The 9,219-nt window shown below is 53.1% G+C and overlaps 1 long non-coding RNA gene across 3 annotated transcripts; it reads right to left on the minus strand.

Annotated features, from left to right (window-relative positions):
• Positions 1-2,648: 2,648 nt before the first annotated feature.
• Positions 2,649-8,328, minus strand: LOC123464794. Of its 3 annotated transcripts, none has more exons than XR_006639845.1 (3): positions 6,639-8,328; positions 6,415-6,525; positions 2,649-6,300 (listed from the first exon to the last, which is right to left on the minus strand). It is a non-coding gene; the product is annotated as an uncharacterized LOC123464794 (long non-coding RNA). The 3 variants fall into 3 exon arrangements; XR_006639846.1 differs by having other exon boundaries at positions 2,649-4,585; positions 6,639-8,324; XR_006639844.1 differs by having other exon boundaries at positions 2,650-4,570; positions 6,639-8,303.
• Between the last annotated feature and the right edge of the window lie 891 nt (positions 8,329-9,219).

The following is a 9,219-nucleotide window of genomic DNA, read 5'->3' on the forward strand; positions in this document are numbered from 1 at the left end:
AAGGAAAAATAGAAGTGGAAGCTTAACACACCGGTGTGGATTATTCCAGAAGGAAGCCAGTAGAACTCCAGCCTGTGGCTCTGAAAGCCGCAATTTTTTGCCTTGTTCCTGCCTCTTGATTGTTTTTTCCTTCTTCTATCAACACAGCAGCCGGCAACCATCTAAGTCGCGTGCAGAGGTCCCTCTCGCTGTGGATGTCTGCCCAGAACTGTGTCATCTTCCTGGACGTTGGCCCTCCAGTCTCCTTTCCGTGGCTGTCACGTGAGCCCCAAGGTTTGGTGTTTGCTCCCCTAAAGCAACAAGTCCCCGACTTCTCCAGTTCCTCCAAGAGTATTTTGAGAAGAAAAGGGGGAACATCTATCTCAGAGCTTATTTTTCACTGTACACCCTTTTTCATACTTAAATGCCTTAGCATGTGTCTACAGGATCCAGAAAACAGGTCTATTATCTATATTTGTGTGTGTGTTTAGTCGCTCAGTTGTGTCCAACTCTTTGTGACGCTACAGACCGTAGGCTGCCAGGCTCCTCTGTCTGTGGGATTCTCTAGGCAAGAATACTGGGGTGGGTAGCCACTGCCTTCCTCCGGGCGATCTTCCCGAACCAAGGGGTCGAATCCAGGTCTCCTGAATTACAGGCAGATTCTTTACCGACGAGCCACCAGGGAAGCCCCTGTCTGACTCTTTGTGACCTCATGGACTGCAGGACAGGCAAGCCCGGCTCGCTGCAGACCTTAGGGTGCAAAACAGTTGGACACAACTTGGCGACTGAACAGAGACATGAAATCGGTATTTTTACAATCACCTATTCTCCATTGTTTCAGAGAGGAAAATAAAACAAACAAAACAACTCAAACATCTTTCATGAATACCCAAGGGAAAAAAGGAGCTATCCTCCATCCCAGAAAAAAAAAAAATCTTCTCAAAGAGTGGCATCAAAATGTCAGGGTCCGTCATCATTTCTTTCTTGAGGATAACTGGCAACCCACAACTCCCCTGAGGGGACGACAGAGGATGAGAAGGTTGGATGGCATCACTGAGTCAATGGACATGAGTTTGAGCAAACTCTGGGAGAGGCTGAAGGACAGCAAGGCGCGCTGCAGTCCACGGGGTCACAAAGAGTCAGACACGACTGAGCGACTAACCATCGAGAGCAGCAGAACTCCCCTGATCCCAGTGTGGAAGCAAGCTCTGCAGAAGTTACTCTGCCGGGAAATGGAGACCTCGCCCCGGCCAGCCTCTCCGTCTCCTCGCGCCCTTTTCAGCGGCTGCTTCTCAATCATGTGTGGGGATGGAAAGCCCAGCACGCATGCGGGGAACATGACTGGGCGTGGAAGGTGGAGCGCCGTGGTTTCTTCTTCCTTCTTCCTGCTGTGCTTCAGCAACTCCACACCTACTCCTGCACAGACTTGTTAAAGAATAAAAGCTGTCAGGGCCAGAAAAGAGCTGAAGGTGCTTATTTCCACCCCGAGGAGAGTGGCACTCCCAATGACACACTGCAGGCGTGTGCAAAGCCAGGGCCCAGGGTGCGTGCTCCAGGCCCAGTTCTGTTCCAACAACTATATCTAGCCCCCCAGAGCCGCCCCCCACGTATGTGCCCAAGACCAGCTTTTGTCCTGAAACAAGAAGACAACCGATTCTATTTCCACACTGCAGCTCGTAAAATGTAGAGAAGAACTTTTCTGTAAGCAACCACCTCCATCATGGAAGCCAAGGGGCTGATTTCCTTCTGTTTCTTAAGCGAGACTGGAGAGCCTGGTAGAAGCGGTCCTGCCAGCAGACGGCTGTCCTGGCCCTGGCAGCGCTGACGCCGGGCGCAGGACGGTCCCCAGTTGGGGGCTGCCCTGGGCTTGCTGAGGACGGTCCCCGGTCGGGGGCTGCCCCGGGCTTGCTGGGGCCGTCCTGGCCCTGGCAGCGCTGATGCCGGGCGCAGGATGGCCCCCAGTCAGGGGCTGCCCTGGGCTTGCTGAGGACCGTGCCCGGTCGGGGGCTGCCCCGGGCTTGCTGGGGCCGTCCTGGCCCTGGCAGCGCTGACGCCGGGCGCAGGATGGCCCCCAGTCAGGGGCTGCCCCGGGCTTGCTGGTGGGGGGCAGCAGCCCTGACCTCGGCCTGCTGGGCTCTGGCAGCACCTCGGCCTGTGGGCTGTGACAACCGGAAGTGTGTCCAGACGTCGCCAGGTGTCTCTCCAGGGGCAAGGTTGCCCCCAGTTAGGAACCACTGATAAAAGAGAACTGGATTATTTGCTTGTCACTTGTTGAATTGCTCAGTTGTGTCTGACTCTTTGCGACCACACCAGGCTCCCCTGACCATAGGAATTCCCAGGCAAAAATACTGGAGTGGGTTGCTATTTCCTTCTTCAGGGCATCTTCCTGACCCAGGGATTGAACCCACATCTCCTGCATGGGCAGGTGGATTCTTTACCCAGGAGCTACCAGGGAAGCCCTGATCAAAAGAGAACTGGCTTTTTTTGGTTGTCACTAGGAAACATTTCAGAGAAGGCAAGGGCACCCCACTCCAGTACTCTTTCTTGGAAAATCTCATGGATGGAGGAGCCTGGTGGGCTGCAGTCCATGGGGTCGATAAGAGTCAGACACGAGTGAGCGACTTCATTTTCACTTTTCACTTTCATGCACTGGAGAAGGAAATGGCAACCCACTCCAGTGTTCTTGCCTGGAGAATCCCAGGGGCCGGGGAGCCTGGTGGGCTGCCGTCTATGGGGTCGCGCAGAGTCGGACACGACTGAAGCGACTTAGCAGCAGCAGCAGCAGGAAACACTTATTAGCAACAACCAAAACAGTTGTTCACAGTTATTTCGGCTTCGTAGTCAAATTGTACAGGAAACCGGGAGAATCAGAGGCATTCCTCCACACTGGTTTGTGTTTCCACGTGTTCTTGGAGCCAAGAGCGTGCGAGGAACACCCTGCGCCTTCGGCCTGGCACTGCTCTTGGAGCCGATGGGAAGGAACTGCGGTTCTTCATGGCAGAGCCCCAGCGAGCACCTAGAGGCTCGTAGCTTCTGGCTTTGGAGTCAGAATAGGCTCAGACTCATGTGATTTGGGACAAGTGCCTGTGTGTGTGTACGTGTGTGTGTGTGTTAACCTTAACAACAACAACAAAACGGTATACAAACAGTACATAGATACTGATTATAAAAACCAAATGACACAGAAGGAATACGCACTCACTGTAAGTGAAACGTCCCCTCCATCTCACTCATTGCCCTTGGGTAACATCCAGTTATCATTTCATTGCCTCTTTTTTTTTCTGAATCCTTCCCTTGCATTTACAGAGATGGGGAGGTGGTTAAAATGTGATTATTTTTAACATAATTCTAGGCTTATTCTTCTGTGACGTACTTTTAAAGTATTCCAGGTCAGGACACGTGACATTCTTTTTTGATTCTAAATTTATATTAACTTCATTGAGTATAACTTGCGTGCAGTAAGACATTCCTGCATGACAAACACATGTGTGTGTAACTGCAATCCCAGTTGAGGTAAAAGCATTTCAGTCCCTCAGAAAAGACTTCTGCGGGGCCCCTTCCCCATCAGTTGTCTCCTTGCTCAGTCCCGGACAACCCCTGACCTGCTTTCTGTCACTGTGGATGAGATTTGTCTTTTCAAGAGTTTGATAGAACAAGATCCTGTCGTATTCCGCGTGGCCTTTCCGTGCTTGGCTCCTTTCTCTCGGTGCGGTGACTTTGCAGGTCAGCCACGGTGGTTACACAGCTCAGTAGTTCGGAGTTTTTTTATTGCAAGGTAGTGACTCCCTGTACAGGTACCCCAACTCATTTACTCCTTCACCTATGGATGGACAAGGGCTTCCCAGGTGGCGCCAGTGGTAAAGAACCCGCCTGCCAATGCAGGAGACATAGGAGATGCAGGTTCCATCTCTGGATTCGGAAGATCCCCTGGGGGAGGGCATGGCAGCCCACCCCAGTGTTCTTGCCTGGAGAATCCCATGGACAGAGGAGCGTGGCGGGCTACAGTCCACAGGGTCGCAGAGAGTTGGACACGACTGAGCGTGCATTCATGGATGGACAGCTGGGCTGTGTCCACTTTGAGGCTGCTGTGAATAGAACTGTTTTGAAGACCAGTGGTTAAGTGTCTATGTGGACATGTCTTCATTTCTTTTCAAGAGAATGAATTCCTCAGAGAGCAAATGCTAGCTAGCTCTTAGGGTAACTGTATGTTTATCTTTGTTAAAAAAGAAAGCCCGACTGTTTTCAGAGGCGGTGGTTCTGATTCGTACTCCACCAGCTGAGTATGAATGGGCACACCAGTTGTTCTGTATCCTGCAAAGCGCTGGGGTTAGGACTGAACACGTAAATTTGGAGGGGGAGTGGGGTACACATCCAGCCCATAGCAGTGGGTCTTATAGAAGTCCATGAGGGAGAGTGCTTTCTGCAGGAAGTCGTGCCCCAGAACACACAGTGTGGGAGAGCTTGGTCACAGAGCTCAGGAGGATGAAGCTTCGCTGCTGTCTGGGGATCCAGCTAGAGCTCAGCACTGTCTCCAGGGCCCCGTTCCTTTGTTTGCTCCGCCTCGCTGAAGCCTTCCCTGGCTGATGGGGGCCTGGTGGGAAAGCACCTGTGAAAAGGCAGGGAGGGGCCCGCAGAGTCCCAGGGAAGAGCCCATGGCAGGGAGCTACACAGAGAAGCAGAGAAAGTAAGTGAGGAAGGAGAGTAGTGGGGAGGGGGAGCGGGGTATGGTGTGAGGTCACCAAGGGGAGAGAGGAAGGAGACAGCCAAGCAGCAGGACACTGGACAATAAGAGAGGAGAGATTTCATCTCTTGGAAGGCCCAGAACCAAAGGAAGTGGGTCCGGAAGTTTCCGCCGTGTTGTTCCCTATAATGCCCAATCTCTCACCTCTTCGCACACACACACACACACACACAAAGTGTTAGCCGTTCAGTCGTGTCCACTCTTTGCAATCCCATGGACTGTAGCCCACCAGGCTCCTCTGTCTATGGGATTCTCTAGGCAAGAATCCTGGAGTGGGTAGCCATTCTCTTCTCCAGGGGATCTTCCTGGACCAGGGATCAAACGGGGGTCTCCTGCACTGCAGGCAGATACTTTACTGTCTGAGCCACCAGGAAAGCCTCCACCTCATCACGGTTCCTCTGAATTGTTCAGCAAATGTATTCTTACTGTCCAAGACCCATGGCATCTAATCTGTGGTCCTGGCCTGGTGGGTCAGAAAGCGGGGGGAGCAAGAAGGTTTGTCTGGGTGGGGATGGGGGTAGTGTTTCACCTGCCAGGTACCTGGCTGCCTATCCTGTTTCCCTCCCAGACTGAAGGCTCTTTGAATGCAAGGCCCCCATTCATTTTGTGTGTCCCCTGCTAGACAGCAGAGGCTTATATACAAGTGATTGCTGGATCCCCTTGAAAATCCTATAAACAGTCACTTACAAATCATCCCAAACCTTGTTTTGCACCTACTTGTGTTTTCAACTTGCACCTCCTCTCACGGGCACTAAAGTCCCAATTCTTCCACCCACTGTGTCCTGACCAGCCAGGAGCTGCGTGACCATCTGAGCTCTTCTGTGCTGTGAGCAACGTGGTCAGAGTGTTGCAAGAGAAAGTTGGCCAGGCCCGCTGCTTGCCCAGAGGACCCAGGTCAGGGGGTTGGGGGAGGCACAGAGCCAGGCCAGGGGCCGCCCAAGAGCCCAGCGGCGTCAGGCTCTGGGTCTGGGGCCCCGGACTGGTTAGCATGTGCCTGGCTCCCCCCAGCAACACGCTTAGATGATCTGAATTTAGTTCTATTCTGGGAATCTGTGGGGAAATGAGCTAAGTGCCAAGGAGAGCGATCTGGGGTTTGAGGGCAGCAGGGCTGGCAGAGAGGAGATGCCAGCCAGCTCTCCCCACAGCCCCTCCCGGCCTCTGCCTCCCTGGGGAGCACACTGGTGAGGGGGTGTCTGGGTGCCACGCAACCTCAGCTGCCCTGCTCCGCAATGGAAGAGGGCGAGCCAAGCAGAGACCTGCAAACGGCTCAGTAGCAGAGAGGAAAGCCAGCCTCGGTGTGGGAGTGTGTTTTCTCTCTGGGCGGTGCTGGAGGTGTGCAGGGCAAATGCTCATGACTGGCGGTGACCTGGTCAGGAGCCAGGAGTGGACCAACGCCCTTCTCAGGGGGGCTGCGGCTCAGCCTCGGGAGGAGTTTCTGCCCCACACAGAAGAGCCTTTACAGCTCTGTTGGCCTCCGACCCAGACCAGCCCAGGGCGCAGACAGTTTCAGGACCCATTTCTGCACTATTAAAGCCAACTGTCAACTTCCGTAAGGAGATCTGAACTTCCAACTTTGTGAACTAAGGTAGAAAAAAAAAAAAGCCCGGTAAAGCAAACGTGGTTCAAACAGAAGTTCTTCCTTCTGCTAACATCCCCACATCCTCCCACAGAAAATGACTCTCCCAGGCACTTACCCTCCTCCAGCAAAAACATCATGTTGTCTCTTTAAAAATCAAGCCAGCAGAGCAGGAAGAGTGAGAGGGGACCTTCCTTGATGTGAACTTCCTCCTTCCTCGTGGTGGCCGCTGTGAGGATTAAACAACTGTACTGCAGGCCCAGAGGAAGCTCTGTGTCCCCTTGAGAACGAGGGTCAACAATATGCTGAAATCAGTTTAATGAAAACACCCGTGACACTCACCCCCATCCAAAAACGTTTTCATTAACATGCAGCTAAGTCGATGTGCTTGGATCAGCAAACACTGCAAAACCACAGCACGGGTGCAGAGGGAACTCTTTCTCCGGTTAGTTTCAAGGTTTGCATTAGGGAGTTTGCCTGGCCCTGGCGTCTCCCTGTGTACTGGCAATGCTGCAGAACTGCACACGCCCAGGTCCCGCCGCAGGAGCCGCATGCCTGGGAGGTGGTTTGCAAACAGAAGCATCCTCGTCGGCCACTTCCTACCCTGCCTGGGTGCCCCTCACACGCAGGGCTTGTGTGGCTGTCGAGGTAAAGCAGAGCTCCTGGGAGCAATCCGAGGAAAGCCACTGTGCTGTAAACGGAGACGTAGATTCTGGGCTACGTCTTCTTTGAGAAAGCCATCGTGTACGTTGTTGAAGGGCTTCCCAGCTGGCGTTCCTAGTAAAGAACCTCCCCTGCCAATGCAGGTGACTTAAGAGACATGGGTTCGATCCCTGGATCTGGAAGATCCCCTGGAGAAGGAAATGGCAACCCACTCCAAGAATTCCATGGACAGAGGATCCTGGCAGGCTATAGTCCATGGGATCACAAAGAGTCAGACATGATTGAAATGACTTAGGATGGATGGACGATGTTGTTTAAAGCAAATAAAATAACAAGGAGATGAGGAAGAAGAAAGGAAAATCATTTTCAAAAGACAACCTTGAATTCCCTGAGAAGAGCAGCTCTTGGTGTCTAGAAAGGATGTCATCTACACCTTATCAGTAGCCAGAGCAGTCCGCCTGTTAGGACAACATCGTCTCCACGGACACACCTATCCCGTGAGCAGAGTGGGCAGCTGCTCGGAACCAGGAACTGATGCGCTGGCTGAGCCCTTCAGCCAGCACTCTGTGTGGCCAGGAGCTTGTCCCCAAGGCAGGCGGTCACTAAGGAGGTTGATCCATCTCCAAGTAATGTGCTCTTCCTCCTTTCCGGGACAGGCCCCATGTTCTCAGCTGAACACATCATATTTTCCATGTCCCAGGATGGGACTGTTGTCCTGGCGTCCAGCACACCCAGTGGACTTAGAAACTCTTGATTTCCTGCTGATGCCTGAGAAAAACAGGCACCACAGAGGAGCAAGGTCAGGAGGCAGCAGGGTCAGAGCCCTGGGAATTCCCAAGGATCCCTCAGCCTTGACATCTCTGCATCTTTGGGGCCAGAGCACCAGCGGTCAGCTCCTAACTAAACAGACAGGGTTGGGGAAGGATCCATATGTGAGGGCTGCACAGCTTCTCCAAACTCCGTTTTAAACGGCTCTGAGCATCTAACTCTATCCATAACCCACGTTGATGACACAATGGCCGGAACCAGTTTGAGACCGGCTTTCTCATCCTCCGTTGAACGGATGCACGGCAGAACACACAAAGGTGGCAAAAGCAAGCAATGGTCTTAAAGCACCAACCAAGCAGACAAAAGACTGCCTAGGGTCTGGCAACCAGCAAGTACAAGGCAGGCAGAATGTGTGCCTTGCTTGGGCTGCAGGGCGCCTGGTCGTGGGACCACGCAGAAAGGAAGCCTTCTCTGTGGAGGCTGGATGGGTATGAGAAGCACCCGGAGGTCACTGATGTAGGAAGCGAGTCTGACCATCTCCAGGAGTGTGGGGCCCAGGGAAGGGTATTTTTAATAGAAGCTTCTGGCTCTCCCTGCAATACAGGAGACACAGGAGATGCAGGTTCGATCCCTGGGTTGGGAAGATCCCCTGGAGGAGGAAATGGCAACCCACTCCATTACTCTTGCCTGGAGAATCCCATGGACAGAGGAGCCCGGAGGGCTACCGTCCGTGGGGTCGCAGAGAGTCAGGCACGACGGGGCACACAGCACATTGGCCCCAGGCTGGAGGAGGGCGTCCAGGGATCTCCCACAGTTTCACTTTCCTACGTGGATCAGGCCATCCTGACAAACTCGGGAATTCAGATGGAGCTGGACAAAGGCAGGGAGGCCAGAGCCCCAGCACCAGAAATGAAGGCCAAGGGTCCAGATAGACTAGAAAAGAATCTGTTTACTTAACATTGAAACAAACAGGGAGGGACTCTGGTTCCTATCTGAAGCGGTTCCATGCAATTCATTCACTTCTTAACGCACTCTTTCTCCTACCAACTTCTACAAACATTTCTGAAAGTGCCCTGTCTGCAAACCTATGCAGGAGGGGTAGAGAGGGGAGGGAGGAGCCCTACAGAGACCGAGGGAGGGGACAAACACTTGGTCACTGGAGTTCGAAGCTGAGGGTTCCAGGCACTGGAAAGTACTTTTCTCTGACGGATGAGAATAAACATTCACATGGATGCTCAGGAAAGGTTCCTGGTCCTGGCAGCTGAGTAAGAAGCCCACTCTCGTGGGAAGATGCTCGCCTGATACCCCAGGCGCTGCAGCTCGTGTCCAGGGTTGGCACCACATCAGCTGCAGGCCCCTTACTGGTCTCAGCATTTCCTTTGTCCCTCGGGCTGGCCCTCAGTTTCTGATAAGTGTACGAATTTTCCCTAAATTTTCTTACAGCACAAAAGCTGCTTTTGTGCTGTGGAACTTTGTGGAGGGTTTGGTTTCT

The sequence above is a fragment of the Bubalus bubalis genome, chromosome 2, assembly GCF_019923935.1.
Source record: "Bubalus bubalis isolate 160015118507 breed Murrah chromosome 2, NDDB_SH_1, whole genome shotgun sequence".
NCBI classification, from domain to species: Eukaryota; Metazoa; Chordata; class Mammalia; order Artiodactyla; family Bovidae; genus Bubalus; species Bubalus bubalis.